At 43.2% G+C, this 27,988-nt stretch overlaps 1 protein-coding gene and 1 long non-coding RNA gene across 4 annotated transcripts in view, besides 1 other annotated feature; both read right to left on the bottom strand.

The window, feature by feature from the left end:
* Nucleotides 1-27,988, bottom strand: part of Frmd4a (FERM domain containing 4A) — a 596,394-nt gene that overhangs the window by 340,189 nt on the left and 228,217 nt on the right. The gene's annotated exons all lie outside the window — the stretch shown is intronic.
* On the bottom strand, nt 2,337-26,429 carry Gm39752. Its single transcript, XR_865942.2, has 2 exons — nt 25,001-26,429; nt 2,337-24,838 (listed from the first exon to the last, which is right to left on the bottom strand). It is a non-coding gene; the product is annotated as a predicted gene, 39752 (long non-coding RNA).
* Nucleotides 19,918-21,836: an enhancer, noted in NCBI's record as "VISTA enhancer mm1695". NCBI's record gives its function as "enhancer in: heart[3/6]" and the evidence as "EXISTENCE:transgenic organism evidence [ECO:0001131][PMID:17130149]".

Genomic DNA, 27,988 nt, shown 5'->3' with positions numbered 1-27,988 from the left:
TTGTCTTTGAGTTTGTTTATATAGTGGATTACATTGATGGATTTTCGTATATTAAACCATCCCTGCATTCCTGGAATAAAACCTACTTGGTCAGAATGGATGATTGCTTTAATGTGTTCTTGGATTCGGTTAGCGAGAATTTTATTGAGGATTTTTGCATCGATATTCATAAGAGAAATTGGTCTGAAGTTCTCTATCTTTGTTGGATCTTTCTGTGGTTTAGGTATCAGAGTAATAGTGGCTTCATAAAATGAGTTGGGTAGAGTACTTTCTACTTCTATCTTGTGAAAAAGTTTGTGCAGAACTGGAATTAGATCTTCTTTGAAGGTCTGATAGAACTCTGCACTAAACCCGTCTGGTCCTGGGCTTTTTTTGGCTGGGAGACTATTAATAACTGCTTCTATTTCTTTAGGGGATATGGGACTGTTTAGAAGGTCAACTTGATCCTGATTCAACTTTGGTACCTGGTATCTGTCCAGAAATTTGTCCATTTCGTCCAGGTTTTCCAGTTTTGTTGAGTATAGCCTTTTGTAGAAGGATCTGATGGTGTTTTGGATTTCTTCAGGATCTGTTGTTATGTCTCCCTTTTCATTTCTGATTTTGTTGATTAGGATTTTGTCCCTTTGCCCTTTAGTGAGTCTAGCTAAGGGTTTATCTATCTTGTTGATTTTCTCAAAGAACCAACTCCTCGTTTGGTTAATTCTTTGAATAGTTCTTCTTGTTTCCACTTGGTTGATTTCACCCCTGAGTTTGATTATTTCCTGCCGTCTACTCCTCTTGGGTGAATTTGCTTCCTTTTTTTCTAGAGCTTTTAGATGTGTTGTCAAGCTGCTAGTATGTGCTCTCTCCCGTTTCTTCATGGAGGCACTCAGAGCTATGAGTTTCCCTCTTAGAAATGCTTTCATTGTGTCCCAAAGGTTTGGGTACGTTGTGGCTTCATTTTCATTAAACTCTAAAAAGTCTTTAATTTCTTTCTTTATTCCTTCCTTGACCAAGGTATCATTGAGAAGAGTGTTGTTCAGTTTCCACGTGAGTGTTGGCTCTCTGTTATTTTTTTTGTTATTGAAGATCAGCCTTAGTGCATGGTGATCTGATAGGATACATGGGACAATTTCAATATTTTTGAATCTGTTGAGGTCTGTTTTGTGACCTATTATGTGGTCAATTTTGGAGAAGGTACCATGAGGTGCTGAGAAGAAGGTATATCCTTTTGTTTTAGGATAAAATGTTCTGTAGATATCTGTCAGATCCATTTGTTTCATCACTTCTGTTAGTTTCAGTGTGTCCCTGTTTAGTTTCTGTTTCCATGATCTGTCCATTGGTGAAAGTGGTGTGTTGAAGTCTCCCACTATTATTGTGTGAGGTGCAATGTGTGCTTTGAGCTTTACTAAAGTTTCTTTAATGAATGTGGCTGCCCTTGTATTTGGCGCATAGATATTCAGAATTGAGAGTTCCTCTTGGAGGATTTTACCTTTGATGAGAATGAAGTGTCCCTCCTTGTCTTTTTTGATGACTTTGGGTTGGAAGTCAATCTTATCAGATATTAGGATGGCTACTCCAGCTTGTTTCTTCATACCATTTGCTTGGAAAATTGTTTTCCAGCCTTTTATTCTGAGGTAGTGTCTATCTTTTTCTCTGAGATGTGTCTCCTGTAAACAGCAAAATGTTGGGTCTTGTTTGTGTAGCCAGTTTGTTAGTCTATGTCTTTTTATTGGGGAGTTGAGACCATTGATGTTAAGAGATATTAAGGAAAAGTAATTGTTGCTTCCTGTTATTTTTGTTGTTAAAGTTGGCATTCTGTTCTTGTGGCTGTCTTCTTTTAGGTTTGTTGAGGGATTACCTTCTTGTTTTTTCTAGGGCATTGTTCCCGTTCTTGTATTGGTTTTTTTCTGTTATTAACCTTTGAAGGGCTGGATTCGTGGAGAGATAATGTGAGAATTTGGTTTTGTCGTGGAATACTTTGGTTTCTCCACCATGATTATTTTTAAATGTTAGTGATCCAACCCAGGGCCTTGGACATTCCAACATGCTAGACAAGTGGGGCTATAACTACCACTGGGCTATAACTTCAGGGACTATTATTCAGGAACGTTATTTGGGTACAAGATGAGGCATTTAAGAATATTTGTCAGAGAGGCTGGGGAGATGTCTCAGTGGATAAAGTTCTTGCTGCACAAGTGTGGATTCCCAGAACCCATGCAAAGCTAGGCATGGTGCTCCTGTCTCTATGCTTAGCATGAGAGAGTAGGGTGCGCTCTTGGAAATAGGTAGATACCAAGGGCTAGCTCGCCAGCCAGTCCAGTGGAAGCACAGAGCTCAGGATTAAAGTGTGTGTATGTGTGTGTGTGTGTGTGTGTGTGTGTGTGTGTGTGTGTGTGTGTGTTGCGGGGGGATACACATATCTTCACAGAAACTGTTGTCTCCATTTCTCTCTTAGGCAACAAACAGGGTAAGGGCACTGTTATTTGGCAGGTGAGGGGCAGATGTCTGAGATCAGAAGGCAAAATGTACAGCCATAAAGAAAAATGAAGCTATGGCCTTTTCAAGGAAATGGACAGAATTGGAAATCGTTGTATTACACAAAATAAGCTAGCCGCAGAAAGACAAATATGGCATGTTTACTTTCATATGCAGAATGCAGGTTTCATATTACATATATGGACATTTAAATACATGTATTTACTCAGAGAGTATTTACTCAGAGAGAGAGAGAGAGAGAGAGAGAGAGAATGTAATTTGCATATGCATGAATATGCCTTTGAGGTAGTCTTTTTGAAGCGGAATTATTAACTCAAAAGTCACGGGCATATTAAAAAATAAATAATTTTCAACCTGACTCTGCATGAACGTTGCACCAATGTACACACACCCAGGGTATTAAACAGCATTTGACTCTTGATAAGTCAAGCCACATAGTCTAATGGCAACTTTTGAATTTTGGACAAAATGGATAAAAAATATCTTTCATTAGGCAAGCTTCCCATTCTTAAACAATTTTGCCCTCATAAAAACACAACATAGGTGGCTGTATTTAAGTTCCCGTATGGTTATGAAAAACTTCTGATCTGCCCTCCTCCATTCCCTGAGTACTGAGGTCATGGTAGTGTGCTACTATGACTGGTTTTATGCTGCACTGGAGAGCAAACCCAGCACTTCGTGGAAGTGAGCTTCATCACAGCCCACAAATTCTCTTTTCTAAACCAAGACTTCCATGATTCAAATAGATCCAGCTGTGTCCCATAAATACGGCTGGTAATGGGCACAAGTGAGTAGTTAACAGAGAGATGCTAAAACCATCTACACAGTAAAGTGCATGTTTAAAAGCAACTTAATAAAATCCATGTTAACGGTTTCTTTATGCATTTCTGTGTTATCTGCCCAAAGCACACCTAGAAGGATGAATGAAAAAAATTAAAACCACACCAAGCAATTACAAAGGGCGAGTCATTCAAATATTCCTCTTAGGAAAAATTCCCTTCTGATCTGAGAGGACATAACCAGCTCATGAAAGAAAGGTTTGCATCCTGAATGACTGGGGACCATGACACCTGATTAGATGTGGACCATATGAAATTGATAACTGTTGTCAGCTATCCAAGCTTAACTCGCCAAATGAGAAACTGATCTGATAAGTGATCGGCGATGTAGCCAACAAAGGTCCTCAGACTTTGCACAGTGTACTAAGATATACGAGAGACCCCAGGACTCCAAGGGTCTGCGGGCTTCTCTAGGATTAGGTTGAATGGAGACTCATCACCAGTGACTTTTATCAGTCAGGATGACCCTGGTGTCTCATTACATTTATGACCAGAGCCTATTTTATTTCGGTTGCAAATCGTGTCAGCTTCCTTTTATCCTCAAGGTCACAAGCAGTGTTTGGGCAGACAATAGTGTCAACCGGCAGGACTTTACTGGAGCAAACAAGGGACAGTGTGGACACCATTAATTTCCTGAACATGCAAAAAATCATTATAGAATAGCAGCCAAGACACTAAATAATTGATTTAATTAATATAACATAATTAAACATATTAAATATTCACACAGCTTGCTGTTTTCTATTGAATTTGTATTGAGGTTGTAGTGATTTTTTGCCATGTTCTGCAGACACCAGGCTATTAATCCTGCAGCTGGAAACGCTTAGGGTCATAAATTGCTGGAAGACTCTTGTCTTTAGACTGTATTTAGATTGCTCACTCATAGTGTCACTTCATAATGTTCTTTCTACTCACGTGAGGAAGGTGTTATATGTAGTGCTGAATATGCTGGAGGGGATATAGAACTTTCATGTCTATGAATTTGTATTTCTAATGCCCGAGTAAGATCTTATTAATTGTTCTATCCATAATCTGTATCTAGCTTCAGCTAGCATCTAGGTGTCTATCTAGTTTATCTGTTTATCTCTCTAATACCTATCTACAATCATCTATGTATGAATATCTATCTATCTACCTACCTATCTAATCTAATTACAAGCCCTATTATACACTGTATATTATATATTGTGATATGTACTTGTGTATGTGTGTATATGTGTATATGTGTGTGCACATACATATATGTGCACTGGAATATGGGAGCAGTTGGTAGAGCACTTATCTAACATGTACAAAGACCTAGAGAACAAGGTTAGTTGTCAGTTCACAGACACCCTTTTTTGAGACAGTCTTTCACTGTCCTGAGCCTGCCAAACAGGTTAGGCTGGCTCTCCCCCCTGTCTCCATCTTTCCAGAACTATTCCAAGTATCACACCTGGATTTTTTTTTTCCTGGTGATACTGGGAATTGAACCTAGGACTTCACGCATGAGAGGTAAGTGTTCTAACCACTGAACCACAGCCCCAGCTCATGCCTGACTTTTCTTATGTGAGTTCTAGGGGGGTGGGGGGGAGGTTGACTTCAGATGTTCATACTTGCAAGGTAAATACTTTAGAGACTTAGTCACCTGCCCAGCCCCCAAATATGAATTTAGTTAACTCTCACCATAGCCCTCTATGGTAGTCACCATTTCATTTTGACCCCAGAGGGATGAGCTCAGGTATGGACAGCTCTGTGAATTAAGAAGTAGAGACTTCTCTAGCTACAAAGGCCTGGCACCTGCTCAGGTCCAGAACTTTCTTATACTTGCTCACTCCGTCAAATCTAAGGAATTTGAGAAGAAGTTTTGAAATCTGTGATTCATCCATTACACTGGGATCACGTGATACAACAGTAGTTTTGTGAGCCATCACTTGCTCCCTGCCACCAAGGAAGACCATTCTTCCATGGAACGAAACAGAGTGTCCTTGTGGAGTGGCGGAGCTGCTTGGGAAGAGTGTGTGGCAGGGCCATGGGGGAGGAGCGCTAGAAAATGTTCAGTATTCATGTCCTCGATGATCTTAATAGCATGCCCATTGTGCAACGAAGAGCTTCGGAGGACCGGACAAAAGGGACTTAGCTCAAGTGACTGTGGGGGAACACAGAGTGATGCCATGCTTAAAGCCGGGAGGGTCAACAGGCCTGAGAGACAGGGAACAGGCCCTGGGGGACATTTGGTCTCATTTGGTTGGTTGGCAAATGACCACACGTGAAGCTGGTGACCAGAATAAAGGCTGGGATGCCCAGGTGGGCATGTTCACTCATAGTCACTCCTTGGTAATTCAATGGCACTCCGCAGACACCCAGACTAGCTCAGGTAGCTCTTCCCCACGCTGCAAATGTATTCTCCCCAGTCAGTCAGGTCATACAGAGCCTGAACTCACCCCACAGTGGGGTGTGGGGCTTTCTGCCTTTAGTGATCAGGTGTTCCTACTAATGAGGTGTTGCTGGGAAAGTAGGTGACAGAGAAATATACAGCACACAAGAGAAGGAAGGTGTCTATTACCCGCCAGCAGACAGAAGACATTTCTTTGGCCTGTATAGTAGCAGGGGCAGCCTTTGTAGCTGGAGAAGGTTCCACTTCTTAATAAAAAGAACTCTGTGGGTCCTTCTCGGGAAGGTAAGATGACTGGTCCTGTCTGGGTCCCTCTCGGGAAGGCCGGATGGCTGGCCCTGTCATGTAGAAGCTCTGGAAAGGTGACATGGTGCACAGTGAAAACGTCCCAGAGTGGAGGAGTCACATGGGCTTTTCTTCTGCTTTGTTTTGGCTTTTCAGTTTTATGTGCATGCGTGTGTGTGTGTGTGTGTGTGTGTGTGTGTGTGTGTGTTTGTGTGTGTGTGTGTGTGTGCTGAAACCGGGCAATCAGAGCAGTTCTGCTTTCTCCAATAGAACAGAGCTCCATCTGTCCTTCACTCTTCTCCCAGCTGCTTTCGAGGCCGCTCAGTCAGCTTCCTTCTCACTTCTTTCACAAAACCTTTTTCAGGACATTCTCCAAAATCCTGGCTTCTGTGCCCACTCCGATATTTCCCAGTTTCATTTTACACATCAGCTTTCCGCCTTGAAAATCTCGGTTGACTGTCTTTCTTCTGTTATAAATAAACTTGTGTATTTGCAGCAAAATGGAAACCCAGTCCACTCTTTCTACCTGAGCTGCACTGTTAAACAAGAGTTAACTTGGTCTGGAGATGGGGATGGACAGCTCAGTGAATAAAGTGGATTCGCTGTGCAAGCATTCTGATCAGTTTGGATCCCAGGAGCCCGTGTGAAAAGCCAGGCAGGCATAGTTGCTACCTGTAACCCCAGCAAGCAGGAGGCAGAGGTAAGCTGACTAGCTAGACTAGCCAGCATTGGCTAGGTCTGGATTCATCCAAAGACTCTGCTTTAAAAAGTGGAAGTGATGGATGGAGATGCCTGAAGCCAATGCCAGGCCTTCACATGTATTTGCTAACACAAAGATTCGTTCGTATACACAAGTGACTCTGCACATGAAATACACATAGACACATTCATGCATGCCACACACATACACATGCAGAGCTTGAAAGAGAGACAGAGACAGGGAGGGAGGGAGAGAGAGAGAGAGAGGGAGAGAGAAAGAGAGAGAGAGAGAGAGAGATTTTATTTTGAGCTCACATCCAAACAAAACAAGTCCATGTGGGTAGCAAACAGGTATCTCACAGCAATATTTTCCACGAACCGTGCAAACATTCATCAGAGAGTAGATAGCTATGTGTATATATTTTACTAGAGGATCATCTGAGGGATGAACTCCAGCAAGGGAAGTGAGTGAGTCTCTGTGGAGCGCAGAATCAGGCCATCTTAGAAATGTACTTTTGAATAACAGAGACCAGACAAAAAGGGCGTGTGATATATGATCATGCTTATGTGAAGTTCAAGACCAGCAAGCACTACTCAATCAGAAACAAGAATAGACCTATGTTTACAGTGGGAGGGACAGAGGGTCAGGGGATGCTGTGTGGGTGTCCTGAATTATTTTGGCATTGGCAGCCACTTTCATTGTTCACTTGGTAGAGATTTTTTTTTTTCGTGTGGGTTTTGTGCTCTTTCCAAAATGCAAATTTTATGTTATAATAATGAATTTGTTTGAAAACCACACAAAACCCAGAATGATCTCTTGTTTAATGAAGAAGTCAGTCCCTAAAATCTCATAGTGAAATCTCTGTATAGCTGGCCTCTATATCTGCCAATTATACATTCTTGAATTTACCCAGTCAGAGACCAAGAAGCTAGTTGGTCTACAATGGTTGTATCTGTACCACAGACATGCCAACTTTCCCCATCTTGTCTCACTCCAAAGATGCATCGGAATAGCAACCGTCCACGTGATGTCCATATTGCATCATGCATCCTATGCCGTCTCACCATGACTTAAACATAGGCAGATGAGGGCTGGTGAGATGGCTCAGTGAGTAAGAGCACCCGACTGCTCTTCCGAAGGTCCAGAGTTCAAATCCCAGCAACCACATGGTGGCTCACAACCATCCGTAATGAGATCTGGCTCCCTCTTCTGGAGTGTCTGAAGACAGCTACAGTGTACTTACATATAATAAATAAATGAATCTTTAAAAAAAAAAAAAAAAAAACATAGGCAGATGATAGCCATCCAAGAAGGTCAGGGAACTCAGTCTCCAACTATTTGAAAGTACACGTGGATGTTCGTCACTCTTGAAAACTGTTGAAGTCTTCCAGATGTGAATGTACAACAGGACATGGGAACATAAGAAAGCACGCTTTTACATGTGGCACCCAACTCTCTTGTCTGTCTAGGTAGAGACAGAAAAAAATTTTCTTTATCTAAATTATGACCACCTGCCATTGAACTTGCTGAGGACTGAATGAATGGAAGAACAGTTTTCAATGGAATAATGTTAGTGTTGTGCCCCACATTATTTCCAAGGAAATTCTAAGATGTGATGTCACATCTTACAAGGGCTCTATTCTCATCCTGTTGGTCATTCTGCATGAACAGTTGCTGCCTCACAGTCCTAGTGCTACGAAGGAGCTCCTTTTTCTACCTTTCATTTATAGCCATGATGGAATGAAATCCCTTTGAAACCGTGATCCTAATTGGCCCTTTCTCCTTAGGTGTAGGTATTTATGTCACAGTAATGAGAAAGCTTACTGATATCCTGATTATCCCTTCTGTGGGCATTTCATTAACCACCTTGGGTTTATTCCACTGTCTTCACAGATTCTTTTGATGAGATGATGTTTTAATTTATAAGTATATGTGTGTGTGACCACCAGTGTGTGCACGTATGTGGAGGTGCATGCCCATGGAGGACATCAGAGGGCAATGGGTCCCTGAAGCTGGAGTTCCAGGCAGCTGTGAACTGCTGCCTGGGGTGGGTGCTGAGAACTGAACCTGGGTCCTCTGAAGAGCAGCAAGATCTCTTAACTGCTGAGCCTTCTCTCCAGTCTCATATTAAAAAACTCTTGCTAACTTTCATATTGCTAAATAATTTGTTACTATAAGTTTGTTTTGTTGCTTGTTTTCAGTTTGCTTTGGAATGCTGGAGATTGAGCCCAAGGCTTTGAGTTGCTGGGTGCTGTACTGTGGAACTATGCCCCAGTCTATGAACATATTAAAATATTTAAACTATTTTCTTAAACTACACCAAACAATACAATTGCTACTACTCTAAAGTGAATAATGATTAGAATTGTGACACCTGATGTGTATGACTCAAATTGTGAAAAAATACCAGGAACCAGTATTTCCTCTTAAGTAGTAGGAATGTTTTATAAAACATGAAGGCACAGGGCATAACGCAAAACTGTTCTGTGACATTTATATTTCCATATCAGCTGAACCCAAAGGCCCAACTTGACAACATTTTAAAGAAATAGAAGTCAAAATTATTTGTGTATGGGTGTTTGGATTTTATCATTAGATGCTCTACAGGGTCAGCCTTTTGGAGATGGCTGGACTGTTGGCTCATTGTATCTGTGGGGAGTGGAAGGTTCCAGCTCTGAACACTGCAAACTGCACTAGAAATGACCTTGAACGTAGCACTCCATCTGCCCAGGACAAAGTGGCAGGTTGTCTTGGATTGTCGGCTTATACCTGCTGGAGCCTGGGCCAGAGGTAACCAAGCTGATATTGCTTTTGCAAATGACTAGGGAAATACAAAGTCTTCAAGGTGTATTCATACTATCCACTGCTTGGACCTCAACACCATGACTCGATTGCTTTAGAAGCTCTTTGTGAGCAGGTGTTAATCATATTTACAAGGATTTGGGTCTTTATGGGACTGGCAAAATGCTGTGACCTTTCACCTAGTGTATGTCAACAACTATATGCATGGCGCTAGGGCAGTGGTTCTCAACCTTCCTAATGCTTCAACCCTTTAATATAGTTCCTCATGTTGTCATGATCCCCCTCCCCCAACCATAAAATTATTTTTGCTGCTACTTCATGTCTGTAATTTTGCTGCTGATATGAATTAAAATGTAAATATCTGATATACAGCATATCTGATCTGCACCCCTGGGAAGAGTCATTCAACACCTAGAGGGGGTTGAGAACCACTACTCTAGGTAGAAGAATCATGGATTTAGCTTATGAACAAGATTCAGGCTTCCTGAAAGGACATCATCATTAACCATGAAAAAATAACCAACAAAAACAAACAAACAAACAACAGACCTAGAGAAAAGAAAGGGGAAGAAAGTAGAAAAGAAGGAAGAAAAACATTCTCCCATATTAATTCAACCATTCAGACTAGAACATAGTCAATTTTCAATCATCAGTCATTTGAGCAGCCAGAGGTTCATGGTGGGTTGATATGGACTATCCTTTATCCACTCACCCTCTAATGCTCCCAGCTGACTATCAGTTAATGGGGAAGGGGCAATAATTTATTCCTGAAAGTTTCTTCCCTTGCTGTGTTAAAAACCCAAAGAAAATCTTGTGTGGTCCAGAATGACCCAGAAAGAACTGGCAATAACACAAGATGCAGCTTTAGGGTTGAAAGGTAACTTCTATTTTAGAAGTCTTTTACAGGAATTTCTACATCCTGGAAGTATGGGAAGATGGACCCTCTTGGGTTTCAATGCCAGCAAGTATCAAGGGAGAGAGAGGCTCTGGCTTTGGCTTCCGCATTGTTGCCTTGACGTGTGAAGCCTGGGGCAGAGTGTGTGCCTGGTGGGCAGAGAGTGTGCACATGTGCTTGTGAAGGCCAGAGAGTGATAGTAGTTCTCTTCTTCAATTATGATTTACCTTCCATTTTTAGATAGAGTCATTGAGCCTGGAACTCACTTGACTAGACCAGACTGGCCAGCCAGCAAGCCTCAGGGTGGCCCATGTCTCTTGTCTGCCTGTGCTGAGATTACAAGCACGCATTGACACACCAGGCTGTTTTTTTTTTTTGTTGTTGTTGTTGTTTTTTTTTTTTTTTTGTTTTTTGTTTTAGTGTGAGTAATGCTTGAGCAATAAGCACTTCTCCAACTGAGCCCAGCCAGCTACGCTACCCCTGGGGCAGATGAGTGAGGCCTCAGCTTCCTTCCCTACTCAATGTGGACGATGAAACCAGTCTCATTGGATTATTTGATGTACAGTGTTTAAGGCATTTGTTACCTAGCTGAGCCTCTAGTGACTCAGCATTTAAGAGCTGTGAGCTTCGTTTTGTTGTCTGTAAGATAACAGAGGAGGTGGCAGTCTCTCTGGAGCTCCTTATTCAAATTAAAAACCTTGAGAGGTGGTAAACAGAATGGCTGACATGAAACATGGGCCATGAAGATTTGGGGGTGAGGAGCCAGCAGAGGTAACTGAGGGGCCATGAGGTGTAGTGTCTCACACAGTGTCTTCCCAACAGGAAGCAAGCAGGAAGCTGAAGCAATGAGCTGGCTGGTGTTCAAGAAACTTAGGGACCAAAGGTGGGCGCCCCCCTAAAACTGGAAGTCCCCCAGAAGGGTTATTAGTGTTTTTCACAGTCAGGGATGTGACTGTGGGAGGGATGATCCAAACTGTCCTTCAACACCTCACAATATAGGGAATTTTGGAGGAATTCTTTCCTTCCTAATTTCCTTTGGGACTATTGGATATTATCTATCTCTTTCCCCCCTCCCCTGCAGTTGGGCCATCACTGTAGAAAGATTTAACTACAACTGTGGGGAGTTTTTGGTTTTAAAAAAATGCATGGTTAGGAGATAACCTTGTGACCATGACAGCATCTACTTTGACAAATCTAAGCATCAAGCCTGCTACATACTGAGGTTTTGTGATGGTATAAGCCTATGACTCTTGGTTACAGGTCTGTTTAGCACATTGCTATACTGAATACCAAAGGCAAGTATTACATGGTGGTACTAGTGTATCTAAACATATCAAGGGCTGGGATGCCATTCAGTTGGTGTAGTGCTTGCCCAGCTTATGGAAATCAAGTTCTTTGACTCAAGCACTGGATAAATCATATGTTGTCGTGCACATCTGTATGCTCACCACCCTGAAGATGGAAGCAGAGGATTAGGAGTTGAAGGTCATCCTTGGATACCTAGCAAGTTTGAGGTCAGCCTGCACTATACTGAGTCCTGTCTCAAAACCCAAACCGTATCTAAGGTATAAAAGAGTTTTATTCGTCAGTGCATGATTCATGCTAAAAATGGATCATGAGATGCTCACTTTTGTCGATACTCACTTCTGTCCCAGCCTCCTGAATGCTGGGATTACAGCTGTGCATCACCATACCATACTCGAAACACACACTGTAGTGAGCAGGAGTCTCGCAGCTCCACTGGAATCTGATGAGACTTCCATGGCCAGTATGGCATTGTTGGCACACTCATGCACCCATGCGCCACGTGCTTTTACCTGGCTCTTGTTCCAGATGCCTGGGATAGAGCTTCTAGAGACCTTGGGAATTTACTCAGTCTTATGCTGATGAGATTGTCCTAAGAGACAAAGGGAGGACTCCGGTATCATCATCAGATGGGGACCAGTCACTAAGACGCCATATCAACAGAGAGGCAGGGGAGGACAAGGATCAGGTCCATTTCTGTGGCCAATGGTTTAATCACACATGATATTTAATTTAACCTTGGCAAAACCTCTATAGAATAGAGCTCTCTGAATTTTTGTGTTGAAGAACCCTAGTTGTGGGGTGAGGCAGGGTAGGATGGGGTGGAGCGGGTCATCCAGAGAAGCCACTGATTGTCCTGTCTTTCTTCTCTGTATGCCTTGTGCCCTTCCTCAATCGGAACTTTTTTTTTTCCCCACAAACTGTTAAACATAGTGTTTTTCTGAGTCTGATCCATTCTAGCCACTCACTGAAACAGACGTGGGGTGAGAACCATTGACTTGTAGCCAGTCAAAACAGTATCCCCCAAAGAATCCCCAAACGTTGTGGGTACATTTTAGAAGGGTTCCTGTAGAGGCTGCAAAGCCGGACTAAGTGCTGCCCTGTGGCTTCTTCTTGATGTTTTCTCACAGGCTAGCACCAGCTACAAGGGAAGGAGGTCAGAGAGGGGTGTGTATTTGCACAGCACCGTATTAACAGAGAGCTAGAGCCACTGATCCATAATGGCAGAGCATGGCTGATTAGCTGTGCCAAAGGGAGGTCACATCCCAGTGAGCAATTACTTCCGCCTCAGTCAGATCCTTTCAGACATGAGCTCACGGGGCAGGGATGTGCTGAAAGTGCCGTGTAGACTCATAGCCACGTCAGTCATACGGCTTTGTTATCAGCAGAGCCCAGTCCTGCAAATTTTCCCTGGCCAGAAGTCAGAATGCTTTGTTTTCATGTCTCTATTTCCTTAGAGACTTCCCCATAATCCTTTGCCTCACTATCTTCTTCAAATTTAAGCAAATCCCGCCCCCCTCACTTTTCTGGAGGGCTTGCTTTTGTTATATTATCACTCCTATGGCCTAGGAGACCTACTGGACCTTGTAAGCAAGGAGACACTTGCTTTGAATGTTACAGCATCAAAGAGCTCTGTCTGACACTCTGGTCCCTGGGTCCAGCTGTGCTGATTCATTTCTCTGGCTTTGCTGTCTACTCTGTTACTGATGACCCTAGGGGCATCGTCTCTCCTACTGAGCGTGCCCACTGCTCCACCTCAACTCTTGGCCCATGAAGATATGCACTGATTTCTCTTCCTATAATTCTTTTCTATGACTGACACAGACACTCTCGTTTCTCTAACCAAGTGGAAGCACTTAGCAAGTGCTTACTTATTCCTCCTTAGTGCAAAGAAAAGCTAAACTTTGTTTTTAAGCAGAGATCTATACTGGAGTCTGCTACAGATCCTGTGCCCTGCATGGATCTGACATTGTCTACACTGAAAGGGGGCAGGCCGTTCAGCCCTCTGCAAGCTCCCATGTGGCGGCAGAGGAGGACTTCAGGTGCCCTACTCTGTCACTTTCTGTCATGTTCCTTTGAAACAGGGGCTCTCACTGATCCTGGAACTATGCTGGTGGCCAGCAAGCCCCAGGAATCCCCCACATTGTCATGGTCACAGGTGTGTATAACCATGCCTGGTATTTTACATGGCTGCTGAGATCCAAATTCAGGCCCCAATGCTCGTATGGTAAGCACTCTTACCGCTAAACCATGTCTCCAAGCCCAGCCTTCCTTTATAAAAGGTTACTTTCCTTAGGTATTTGTTGCAGCAATGAGAAACTAAGTAACTCATCTGCTTGTATTTTATGATATTTCAATTTTTTTCAGTCTTAAATATCAAATTCTAAAGAACAAATAGTACTCTCCCCAAACTCACAGCCCATGGAAGCCAGTGGAACCTCCTGGTCTTGTGCTATGGTTCATTCACATGCAAGCAGGCATTTTAAAGATTTTGCTAAACTCATTCCTGCTTCTCCATGTCTTCGAGTGAAAAAAAATTTCTTGACAGACTCTGCTCTCTGCCTATTAAACAATTAAAAGGTACTGATCAGAGAGCTGGACTAGACATGAACTGTCTGCTATGTGAGCCTCAGGACCAGAGTTCAATTCCCCAGTGTCCACTTAAAACACTAAGCACAGTGGTACAGGTCTGTGCTTTTGTGCTGGAGAAGATATACCACTGCTGGTCTAGCCCTGGAACTTGTTAGCTAAACAGCATAGCTGAATTGTCGAGCTCCTGGGTCAGTGAGAGAACCTGTCTCAAAAAGTCAGGTGGAGAGTGAGCAAGGAAGATACTTAGCACTGACCTCATGAGCACGCAAATCAGCGGATGGAGTGCAAGGCGTAGGGAATCTCTTTGTGCTTTAAATTTCTTACTATAAGATACGTAAGTCATGACTGGTGGTACAGGCCAATAGTCTTAGCTAATGGGTTGGCTGAAGTAGGAGGTTTGCAAGTTCAAGACTAGCCTGAGCTAGAGAAGGTCCAGGGCAAGTCTGAGCAACTGTGAAAAGTACAAGAGCCTGTGAGGAGCCGCCCTTGCAATCGCCATTACAAGATGGCGCTGATATCCGGTGTTCTAACTAGTAAACCAGTAGTCTGCGCATGTGCTGGGTTATTTTTCCATGCCTTGTGCCCTGCCTGTCCCGTGGCGTTATCTGGGCTAATGGTGAGCAGCTAATCAGGAGCTGACATGTCTCCAACCGCTCTTTGTGGGTTATAAAAGGACTGAGTTTCCTGTATTCGAGGTCTTCCTGATAAGTAAGCAATAAAGCTTTGCCGTAGAAGGATCTGGTTGTCCGAGTGTGTTTTGCTGACGAAACATTACAAGGACAAGAAGAGCCAAGGCAGGGACACAGTGGTAGAAGGGTGCGTGCTTAGTGTATGCAAGACTCTGGGTTCAATCCTTAATCCATAAACAATTTAACAAAAAACTTCACTATAATGTATGGTATGTGATATAAATGTGAGGTGCAGAAGATGTCCTAAAACATACCTAGAGTCTAAAGATGTTTTTATAGAGCAGACACCCATGTGACCTGCACACAGATGACAAAGGTTGCAACAGATACTGGAGGCATTCCACATGCCTGATCCAGATGAAAATCCTTCCCTTTCGCCAGCCTGGTCTTCCCCACCACCATCTTTTGTGATAAGCCTTCTCTTGATGTTGGGTATGGTTTTCCCACCTGCACGTAACAGTCCTAGAGAACATTAGCCATGGACTTTAGAGCCACATAGACGCAGCTAGGCCCCCACCCTTGTTGTAAAAGCATCATCTCAAAGGGCTCATCTTTCAGAGAATCTCTAGTCTCAGCAGTAAAGTGCAGCTCAGGCTATCCAGTGTGCATGACTACAGTAAAAATGTAGAGCAGGCCATCCAGGGCCAGTCCCCAGGGTTGGAGAGAGAGGAAGCTCCGAGCTGGGGTTGTACAGAGAAGGCACTGGCTGTGTTAGTCTTCTTCCTCACTCCTTCCCTGCTTGGCCCCACTAGAACCTGTTTTGGAAATTTTGTTGTAAAATCACTTCTCTATCCTCTACTCTTAACTCTTCTGTTGTTCACACACACACACACACACACACACACACACACACACACACACACACACACACCACTAAATAAAAGAATACATTTTTTTAAAGATATTGCTGATATAGTTTGAATACAATTGTCACAGGCATCTCCGGAGTAGCAAGTGAATTTTTATGATTCTATTTGGCATTATTAAATCTGGCAGACTATGCTTTGTCACTAAACCTTGACATCTTAGTCAGGAGATTGGCATGCTCTATATCTCCTTTGGCTTATCATAGCTAAGAATCAGCAAATGATAAAAAACTGCAAGCTGTCTTCAGTCAGGCTCAGGAGAGGGGGCCTCAGAGAGCTTTGCAATCAAATTATCTGCTTCTGGATCAGAAGAAATTTTGGTATGCATATCATCATGATAAATTTCTAGACTTGCAGTTATTTGCCTCTTGGTTGTGGCAAAGTAGAGAATAGATACCTATCTGACTTTTCAAATGCCAAGCAACACACAGGCCATTCTCAATTAAAGGAGAGCCTCAGACAGGTTATGTGTACTCTTTCCTCAACATATCTCAACAGAGATGTGTCTCAGCTTCTTTACCTGGGAGCTGATTTGTGAGAATATGGCATGTTGACAAATGCAAAATAATAATAATAAGTGATGTGCTCTGTGGGAAGTTTGCATTCTTGCAATAACTCAGGAATTTTTTAAGACAAAAGAGACAGGAATCTAAGAAGACAAAAGTCAACGAGGAGACGCCTGTAAAGTAACTCATTGGGTAAAGGAACTTGCCTGAGTGTCATTCCAAGACCTATGGATAGGTGAGAACCATCTCCTTAAAGTTTTCCCCTGACCTCCACACAGGCACGCGCATACACATACAACTAAGTTTATGCACGATAAATAAAGTGTGATAGAAATGTTGAAATCAATGGCTAATGTGACAATTGAAGACAAAAGATCCCTTCCCACGGACTGTGTATTTATAGCCTTGTCTCTTGTGTGAAATGTCCATTTGTTTGGAATCAAATCCAGTCTGCTGGCCTGAACTAATAGATGTGATTTTAGCCAATCAACCAATCAATCATCAATCTCACCCAGAATTAAAGACTAGCTTTGGTCAGGGATATTATAAATATTTACACATGATCAAAACTTCCATTTACTCCCCTCTGCCCTTGCCTGGAATCTCACATAAATAAATTGTCCTCTGAAAATTCAGATTTTGAATGTCTACTCCCCAGGGTGGTTGCATTTGGAGACAGGACTTCTAAGAAAATAGCGAGACTTAAACAAGATCTGAAGAGTGGGCTCTGATCTACTGGGATGAGTGTCCTTAGTGGGCTAGTTTGAAGGCAATTTGGTAAAAGCTCGAGACATTTGGGGAGTGGAAACATCAATTAAGAAAATGCCTTAACCAGGTTTCTCTGTGACCAAGCCTGTGGTGCATTTTCTTAAATAGTGACTGAAAGGGAGGGTTCAGCTCATTGTAGGTAGTGCCATCCCTGGACTAGTGGTCCTAGGTGCTATAGGAAAGTTGGCTGAGCAAGCCATGAGGAGCAAGCCTGTAAGCAGTACCTCTCCATGGTCTCTGCCTCAGCTTCTTGATACAGGTTCCTACCCTGCTTAAGTCCCTACAGTGACTTCCTCTAATGATAGACTGTGATGTGGAAATATGAGTGACACCCAAGTTGGTTTTGCTCATGGTGTTTCATCACAGAAACAGAAGCCCTAACTCAGACATGCTCTGTAGGAGGGAAACTCTTGGGCACTCTTTTCTCTCTCTCCTCTCTCACGAAGCAGGGCCATGGAAGCACAAAACAAGCCATTGAGCCTCATTAAGCTAAGGTGAGACGCCTAAGTGGAGTCGCGTGATGAAGAACCTTGAGTTGAGACTCTGCAGTGTCTAGAGCTCTAGTCTGTGGTGGGTTTTCATGGCAGCTGGAACAGGCTAAGACATGACTGTTCTGCATATTCAGCTGAGTGGTTTATGAATGGAAGTTCCCAAGAACTTCTCCTCATTGCTCTCCATCCTCAACATAGCCTCAACATAGCCTCTAGTTCAGAGGTTCTCAACCTGTGAGTCGAACAACCCTTTCACAGGGGTTGCCGAAGACCATCGCAAAACACAGGTGTTTACATTATGATTCATAACAGTAACAAAATCACAGTCATAAAGTAGCAACAAAAATAACTTTATGGTTGGGGGTCACCACAGCATGAGGAACTGGATTAAAGGGTCGCAGGATATGCAGGCTTAAGGAGTACCACTTTAGCTCAATCTGGCTCTTGTCTAGAATCAAATGATGGTATTTTTTGGATAACACAAGATAGTGACCATCTTTTTTTTTTTTTAATGTATTCCATACCAGACACTCTTCTGTGTTGATCAATTTAATAATTCTAGCTCTGGGAACCAGATGCCACTATTATTACCTCTGTTTTGTAGTTGAGGAGTCAGAGACATGGTAGGTTATGCAGCAACTAGAGATTACTCAGTAGTACATGTAGAGAGGATTCCTAGCCTGCATAGGCTGCAGAATCTATGCCTTTATCCAGTGTGATGACCTCCCTCCTGGATTAAGCAGTAGCTGACACTGATGACACTCTTCCCTTAGGGAAAGACACTAAGTGACTTGCACGAATTAACGTACTTAGTACCTAACTCCATGAAGTAGGTAGGGTCTAGACTATTATGATGTCCAATGTGGCATAGTGAAAACTCACAGCACAGTTAGGTTGAGGCCTCAAAACATGGAGCCAGGGACCATGGACTGAATGCTCTGACCCCTTGAGGCAAAATCCATTGTCTCTCCTACAAGTGTTTTGTCACAGCTGTACAACAGCAACTAACATGTGCACCTACACAAGTGTCATTGGATGCTATCTGCATGCTTTTAGAGGTCGGCTTCAGAATGCCCAATGTCAAACAATGAGGAAATGACCATCTCATGACCAGAGTCAGAGCTCAGCTGTAGTTGACTCAGGGATGGTTGACTGAGTTCATCATCTAAGACTCAGTCCATTCTGTGACTCCTCAATGTAGGCTGCATCCTGAGGCAGGCAGTAAGAAGCCTGCAGAAGCGAGGTGGCTGATATAGCCCTGACATTGTATTAAGAGAAGAAATGCATATTTCCTCTTTCCCTGACAGCATTTTTCACAGTAACACTAGCAGACAGTATGATTTATACATAGGAAAGGGAGATGCATCATGCAGTCAATGAATATTTCCATTCCTCAAAATAAATATGTTCTTTTAATTATTTTGATATAACAGCACATTGGGCTGTCTCCTGAGTGCTATGGTGAGTATGTGTTGTACTTGAATAACTACTGGATATAGATGAAAGTCACTTTTTGGCACTTCAAGACCGAGGCAAGAGTCTGGAGCTGTGATTCTAGTCTGTGTTCCCACCACTGGTGAGGCCCTGGCAGGATTGTGGGCTCAAGCTGACCTCATCAGTAGAAGGCAGAGGTTTCCCATGCTCATCCTTCTCTTGGTGATGATGTTGGGTTGATCTTATTATCTCTGGATAGTTCACAGATATGGAAATTAAGGCTCAGAGCGTATAATGGACATATCCCAAATTTAAGTTTATTTATTTAAATTTAACTGTGATGATGCTAATGTTCTTTCTACGGCACCGCAAAAGACCACATCTGGTGAGGATGTCCAGAAAGCAGAACCCTGACTTACGACTAGTGGGGCTGCAAAATAGTTAAATCACTGTGGAAATCAGAATAGAAGTCTCAAAACACTAAACACATAACCACGAAGTGGCCCAGCTGTACTGCTCCTGGGTATCACCCAGAGGCCTATATGTTTTACGACAGATAAGCCAGCATGCCTTGCTCACTATTGCATTACAGTAAAGGAATGTCTAACAACAGATGAATGGAGAAAAAGTCTTATGATACCTACACACAATGGAATTTTGTTTAGCTGTGAAAGAAAAAATGACATTATAATATTTGCAGCAAAATGAGTAGAAGTGGGCACTACTATATTAAGTGAAATATCTCAGATCTAAAATGATGAATACTGCATATTTTTTTTCATATGTGGCTCCTGCATTTGAGAGAGAGAGAGAACTAGAAAAGGAACCAGATGTCTTTAGCTAGAGGTAGGGGGTGGTAAGAAAAAATATAACAGAATTTATAGACTTGGAAAAGGAAGGAGAATTGGTAGGGGGTGGGGGCAGGGGCAGGGGCAGGGGCAGGGGTAGGGGCAGGGGCAGGGGCAGGGGCAGGGGCAGGGGCAGGGGCAGGGGCAGGGGCAGGGGTGGGCAGGGTCCCAAAGAAGGGAGAAGGGACGAGAAGCAATAAAAAGCAATGTATGCAGAGCTTATGTAAGGCCCGTTATTGTGTTTACCAGTTTAAGAGAAAGATAATAATAAAACAATGTCAACTAAAACAAAGATCCTATGTCCTATACTTGAAGCACATAGTGTCATTTAAAGGCCCTCCCTGCAGTTCTTTGGGAAGCCACCAGGGTTCAGCTGAACATGGGTCAGAGTTCTCTGCCATCTGCATAGTATCCCATCACACAGGCTCGCCTGGGGGTTTCACAGACTCCCAGCTGGCATGTGTTCTCCAGACTATGTATTCTAACCCCTGAGGATTATCTATTGGCCTCAGCAGAGAAGACACCACGGCCCAGATATGAGCGTGGGGGTCTCCTGTTACAGATATGCCATTAAAATCCTGCCGGGGCTTGGGAAGCACACTAAAAACTAAGAATCTAAAATAGACATTTTACAGCTTCCCTGAGACTTTTGAGCCTAACTGAGCAGTTTAAAAGCTTAAGAGCAGCATTGTATCAGCCGAGGGATTTGAAAAATCAAGTCAGGTTCTTCCTGCTACTTAACTCAGTGCCAAACATAATGATTTTGCAATCAAAAGCTCACAAGCAATTTTGCCAGGAAGCGCTCACTGACGGAATCCTCTTTGTTTCTCCTAAGGTGGCTGGGAGCTGGGGTACAACAGTGGCTGAGTGTGTTGCCCTTGTAAAATATGACTCACAAGCATTTACAGAAGAGATATTGAGCCCCTAAAAATAGGTTGTTTTTATATTGGCGTTTTCCCTAGCTACAGCCTCGCTGAAAGAATGCGTGTCCCCAGCTCCACTCTCCCTTCATGGAGCTGTTTAAATGACTTGTTGTTATGGTCACTTCCTGTAGCGTCTGAAATATTTCTCCTTGTAAAACCCTATCACAAGTCATGCAAACACTATCACAAGTCCCTCCACCTTACATTGCTATGGTCATCTGAACAGGCTTGGGACAATATATATTCTTGCACAATCACAAAGCATAATCTTCTTGCAGGAATTTTAAAGGCACTTTATTGGGACCAGCTGGTGAACTTTGGGCCTCAGAAAACCGTGTCTATTTTGAGCATGGAGGAGATAGTTCATTTGTTGCATTGCTGGCAGAGGCAAGTTAAGAATACAAGGCTGCAGTAGTTGGACTAGCTCCTATCAATGCTCCCACGCATATGGGGACTACTATGTTGCTTATAAACATTTCATCCATGCTGCCTAACTTGCAGGAGAGGGAATGCCACTTCCACCCAGTCAGGGGACTCCTGGGAGCTGTGCTTCTTTAAACCTGTCGCTGTGTCTTGTTGGACAGTGGTTGCCTTTCCTCCAGCTGTGAGACTTTCAGGGTGGAGGCCGTCATATAGGCGTTGGCACTTTTTAAATGAGATTTCCAAGACCAAGATAGGTAGGGAGCCACTTGAGTCCTCCAACTTAAGTAGGAAAACGTCCTGAAGAAATGACCACAATCAAATGCTAAATAGTATCTGGGAAATGGCCCAGCCAATACAGTTCTTGTAGCATAAGCATGGGGACCTGTGCTGAACCCTCAGAAGCCACCTTCTTTTAAAAAATCCTGTTATTATGGTATGTGCTTGTAATCACAGCCCTCAGGTGGTGGAGAGAGGTGAGTCTCTGGGTTTCCTGGTCAGCCATTGTAGTCAAATTAGCAAGCTTTGGGTTAGCCAAGGTGGAGGGTACCAGAGGAACAACACTAAAGGCTGACATCTGACTTCTTGCACACACTTGCACATGCACTCCACGGACACATATGCACTCCACCACAAATATGTAAATACATACCAACATTCAAAAAGCTCCATAAACAAGCATACATACATAAGCATACATAAGCATGGCCTAACCGTGCTTAACTTTATGAAACAAAGAAGCAGTATGTCATGAAAGAAGACAGAAATGTACTTTGCTCCTCTGGATGTCCGCTGGCACAGAACCAAGGTCTGAATAAATAAAAAGAGGGAGTTGTAATGCTTTCTTACCCATATAATGGCTTAGTGGTGACCATAGTCCTAGCTCCCAGTTTCCCTTGCTAACATCGCCAGAAGAAGGTGTATATGTGAGTGTCTGTGTGACTATGTGCTTATGTGTGTGTGTGTGTGTGTGTGTGTGTGTGGTGAGCAGTGCCATCTGACAGGTCTATCTTTTGCACGTGGACCACAACAGCAGGGGTTGGAAACAACATATATGCTTTCAGAAGACAAAGTCAGAGTTGCCTGGCTCTGGTCACCTGAGGCAGAGGGGATTCATCTTAGCAGGGAAAACTGCTCTAGGAGTTGGTGGGAAGCTATGTGCTTCTGCCCAGTTTCTCTAACAATTGACTATGGCGGCAGGCAACTGTGGCCACTTGGAATGGGAAGATGTGCATTTGCACCTGTGAGTTCTAGAGCCTAAGACCAAGGGTCTGGCTGAACATGGCTCACATAGGTTCTCAGTATTTGTGAAGAAGCAAGCAGGTGATTCCAGCAAGACTGCACTAGGAAAGTTCTCTTCCAGCCCAAATAGCTACTCTATCGCAATGTTTCTCTATATGTCACCCTGCACTAGACGTTTATTTTAACCCACCCAACAGCGTGCTTTTTCGGGTCATCTTTTAGAGTGTCAATATGCAGATGCCTTAGCAGGAATGGGGGACAATGTCATGAAATCGACCTTTCCGATTTGATTTCCAGTAAAAAGCAGAGGCTCAGGCCCCTGTTAGAAGAAAGGACTATGTGCCATTTCTCTGCTGGCTTGCTGAGATGTTATACCACTTACCTAAGGGGGATGTGTGGGAGGATGGCCCAGTTTGAACAAGAAATGATACTATGGGGATGGGGGATGATGGCTCAGTGGTTAAGAGCATACATTCTTCTGACAGGGCATGTGAGCCTGGTTCCCCGCATCCGTGTGAGGTGCCTCACAAACCCATCAATTCCCATCTGGCACCTGCCCAACCCCCCACACAGAGACACACATATACAACCCCCCACACAGAGACACACATATACAACCCCCCACACAGAGACACACATATACAACCCCCCACACAGAGACACACATATATGCACAACTGAAAACAATAAAATAAATGTGTTTTTTTTAAAAAAAAGTCAATACATATTAAATCCCTAACATTTATTTGTCTCTATTAATTGTGCACTTTCTCATACAAGCGGTGTGAAGAAAACATTATTGCAATTTGGGAAAGCATTAATTATTTATTACTTAGTGTTATCAGTTTCCCTATATCGTTCATTATACTTGCATTTTGGCCCAGCCTTGGACTGTGTTAACCATATGTAGAGCTCTTAGCCTTTGGGGAATCTGAAAAAGTTTTGGGAGGTTGTAAGGAATTTCAGCTTTTCTCATAGGAATTAGTTAAATTGTACAGAAACAAAAATACCTTTTATGTACTATTATTTATGTGTATATTAGCTCAAACTTCTCAGGCATATATTACCGTGAACTCTTATGTAGAATTATGCTCATTCACACATTAATGGATTAGTTTTATTAGGGTTAATGGGACTGGTTTGCTGGGTTTTGTCCTCACCCCAGGCTAAGTAGTAGGAGGGGAGGAAATTGTCTCTTTTAGTCAGTTGTATCTATTCAAAACGTCTTAAGTGATCTGTGGCTGTATTATCCTCTGGTGTCAAAGTACATTCCTATTGTTCTTTGTCCCCAGAGGCTCTCTGTCTCTAGGGCCTCCAACTTAACCTCGGCTCCCCAACTGCTGTGTAGACAGAGAATGGTGTTAGTGATTTGTGTTTCTGTAGTTCTGGGAAAGCGTCAATTGGCCACTCTGTGATATGCTGGGGGCGTTAAGCACTTAGACTCGGGTCATACCAATTACAATGTGAGTTCTACTGCTAGTTCCTGTAGGGAGGGGCAGTGAGCTCTGCACCTGGGTGCAGTCGATGACAGAGTCTACTGAATCCACTGGCCCATCTCTAGCCATGCAGCTGGTTCTGCCACACAGGGTCGTATCTTAGCCAGGGACAGCCTGACAGTCTTCACAGAAGCTTGGCTCTTCATGCCTATTTCCCTGGAAGAGGTTTTCCAGGTTATACCAGGGTCCTCAAGAGACCCTGCCCTCCAGCTGCAGGGTCAGGTGGTTCCTTGATACTGTGCTGGGGTCCCATGAGACAGTTTTCACTAGTCCCTGACGATATAAGAAAGGTGGAAACAGCTGTAACGTTAAGGTAATACTTACTCTAAAGGTTGTAGTAAAATATATTGTTTTAACTGTGCATGTTAAATTTGTTAACATAAAATGACAGTAATGTCGGGGACACCCTCCCTTCCCCACTCTAGATAATCCCCTTTCAAAGTTAAGTCAGTTTCAAAAAATTAAAAAAATAATCGATGTTGGTGATTCTTCAGTAGCTGTTCTCTGATAAAAACTGAAACGAGTGTCACTGATGGACCAACGCAAACGTTGTGGTCTGGACCTGGAAATCCTCCCAAAGGCTAAGGCTTGGTCCATAGGTCAGCTATGCTCCTAAGTGGGGCTCATAAGAAGTGACTGGACATGAGGGCTGGGACCTTAATGATAGATTAGCCCATTGATTGATTCCTAATTTGATGGTCTGTTGTGGAGTAATTGACACTCGGGAAGTAGGGCTTGGTTAAAGGGGGTGTGCTCTTGCCCTTGGTCTTTTCCCTGTGCTCTTACTTTGTCTCTTGCCTTCTGTGAGGTAAGCTGCTTCTCTCTGGCACATATTTCCTACCATGATGTTCTGTACAGAAGCAACAGGTACCATGACCGAAGCCTCTGAAACAAGATAAATCTTTTCTCCATAAAAATGACACTTTGTTATTTTCTCACAGGAAAGGAAAGCTGCCTCACATTGCAGACCCCTCTTAAAGGGAAAGAGCCCACATCCTTGTATATGTGTACCCTCTTGCTTGTGACTTGACATTCCCTACTACTCACCACCATTTGCTAAGAAGACATGTTCAGAGCTCGTGTTTTCACAAGCTAGTTACGTGCAAATTCGAGGGTGATACAGTCTGACTTGAATCTACAGGATTGGAAGGGGAGGGCGGGTAAAGCAGGAATGGGAGAGAGGGAAATGAGGGGGAGGGGAAAGAGAGGAACAATTAAAACCAAGTGTGAATGAAAATCAACAAGGGAACATGCAACCTTATAAGCTAATTAAACATAAAAGTAGCATGGAGATCATGCCTGGTACGATGTCTTCTAAATATTCATCTTTACATCCACAGATTAGTGCGTTTAAAGCCCGCGTCAGAGATGCTTCTTATGCACGGAATGAGGTTACTACAGAGGCTCACAACTGGCCAAGGTGCAAAGACTAAGCAATAGCAGAGTGCACAGTCTTAGGTGGACAACTATATCACATCCTCTTCTGCCAAGGCAGGGACCACTGCAGAAGATGTGGTAGAAAGACTGCGAGACCCAGAGGTCACATTGAACTGCTACAGAGCAGTGTCTTCTGGACAGTGCCTTTGTGCTCAATAACGTACAGCAGGTGCAGTTGCCCACAGAAGAGCTGCATAAGACCCAGTCAGTCAAAATTCCACTATGGATGGGGGAGGAGCTTGCGAAGCTCTGTGTCTGAGGACCTAATGGCAGTAGATGACTACTCAAGGGGAGTCCGTTTCCTTCAGGGTCGTGGCCCTTGCTCTGTGTCTGTGCACACCGAGGAAATACCAGTTGGACTCAGTGGCATGTCTTTTTGTTAAAGGACCTGGATGTGGGGGGCAGATACTTGGTGACGGGTCTGAGAAGAATCATAGGAGGAGAACAGTGGTGGGTATTGTCAAAGTGCATTATATACACGTATAAATTTCTCAAATAATAAGTAAAAACACATTTTTACAAAGATATAGGCCACTTGAACGAGAACATCGACTTAACTATAGAAAACATAAAATAGCCAAAGCAAAGCCCAGCGCCACTGACTGCCTGACACATGTTCACTCATTCTCTCCCGCTTCCTTTCCCTCCCTCTCTTTCCTATCTTCCACTTTCTCTGTTTACTGTAGCTGCCAAGGGCTCTATGAGTGAGGCATGGTCCAGAGCAATAGAGCAGCATGATCAGGGGAGATGATGTGAGTGATGGACAGACAGGGAGGGACAACAGGAAGAGAGTGTACAGTCTTAGAATCTAGTTACCACTATTATACATTTGAAACACTTGAAGGCTACTTAGAAAAAGGAAATTATACAATCAATTTTACTTTAAAAGCTTAGATTTGTTTTTCTATTTACCAATTTCTACAATGAAATGTTTAAAATTGTCTAGGTTGTAACATCTATAATACTTCCATTAAAAACATTTCTTTATTGTTAAAAAAAAAAGGACTTATAAATGTTAAAAACAAAACTAGAAGCTCAAGTCCAAGTGGATCAAGGACCTTCATATAAAACCAGATACACTGAATCTAATAGAAGAGAAATTGGGGAAAACCTCAAACACATGGGCACAGGGGAAACATTCCTGAACAGAACACCAATGGCTTGTGCTCTAAGATCAAGAATTGACAAATGGGACCTCATAAGACTGAAAAGCTTTTGTAAGGCAAAGGACACTGTCAATGGGACAAAACAGCAACCAACAGATTGGTAAAAGATCTTTTCCAATCCTACTTCTGATAGAGGGCTAATATTCAATGTATACAAAGAACTCACCCTATTAAAAAATGGGGAACAGAGCTAAACAGAATTCTCAACCAAGGAAACTCAAAGGGCTCAGAAACACCTAAAGAAATGTTCAGTATCCTTAGCCATCAGGGAAATACAAATCAAAACTACCCTAAGATTCTACCTCACAGCAGTCAGAATGGCTAAAACTCAGGTGACAGCAGATGTTGGTGAGGATGTGGAGAAAAAGGGAAACTCCTCCATTGCTGGTGGGATTGCAAGCTGGTACAAACACCCTGGAAATCAGTTTGGCAGTTCCTCAGAAAATTGGGCATAGTACTACTGGAAGATCCAGTAATACCACTCCTGGGCATATACCCAGAAGATGTTCCAACTTGTAATAAGGACACATGCTGTACTATGTTCATAGCAGCCTTATTTATAATAGCTGGAAGCTGGAAGCAACCCAGATGTCCCACAACAGAGGAATGGATACAGAAAATGAGGTACATTTACACAATAGAGTACTACTCAGGTATTAAAAGCAATGACTTCATGAAATTCGTAGGCAAATAGATGGATCTTGAGAATATCATCCTGAGTGAGGTGACTCAGTCACAAAGGAAAAAACATGGTATGTACTCACTGATACATGGATACTAGCCAAAAAGTTGGGAATATCTAAGATTCAATTCACAGACCTTATGAAGCCTAAGAAGAAGGAAGACCAAAGTGTGGATGCTTCAGTACTTTTTAGAAGGGGGAACAAAATGCTCACAGGAGGAAATATGGAGACAAACTGTGGAGCAGAGACTGAAGGAAAGGCCATCCAGAGACTGCTCCACCTGGGGATCCATCTAATATATAGCCACCAAACCAGGATGCTATTGTGGATGCCCGGAAGAGCTTGCTAATAGAAGACTGATATGGCTGTCTCTTGAGAGGTTCTGCCAGAGCCTGACCAATATAGAGGAGGAAGCTTGCAGCCAACCATTGGACTGAGTTTGGAGGTCCCCGATTGAGGAGATGGAGAAGGGATTGAATGAGCTGAGGGGGTTTGCAGCCCCCATGGAGGGAGCAACGGTGTCAACAGGTCAGGACCCCCCTCCCCAAGGCTCTTGGGGACTGTACTACCAACCAAAGAATACACATGGAGTGACCCATGGCGCTGGTCACATATGTGGCAGAAGATGGCCTTGTTGGACATCAGTGGGAGGAGAGGCCCTTGGGCCTGAATGTGTTCAATGCCCCAGTATAGGGGAATGCCAGGGCGAGAGGATGGGTGAGTGGGTAGAGGAGCACCCTCATAGAGGC

This window comes from Mus musculus, chromosome 2 (assembly GCF_000001635.26).
Source record: "Mus musculus strain C57BL/6J chromosome 2, GRCm38.p6 C57BL/6J".
Classification (NCBI taxonomy): domain Eukaryota; kingdom Metazoa; phylum Chordata; class Mammalia; order Rodentia; family Muridae; genus Mus; species Mus musculus.
Note: the sequence above shows the minus strand (reverse complement) of the source record. Positions and strands in the feature narration are given on the sequence as shown.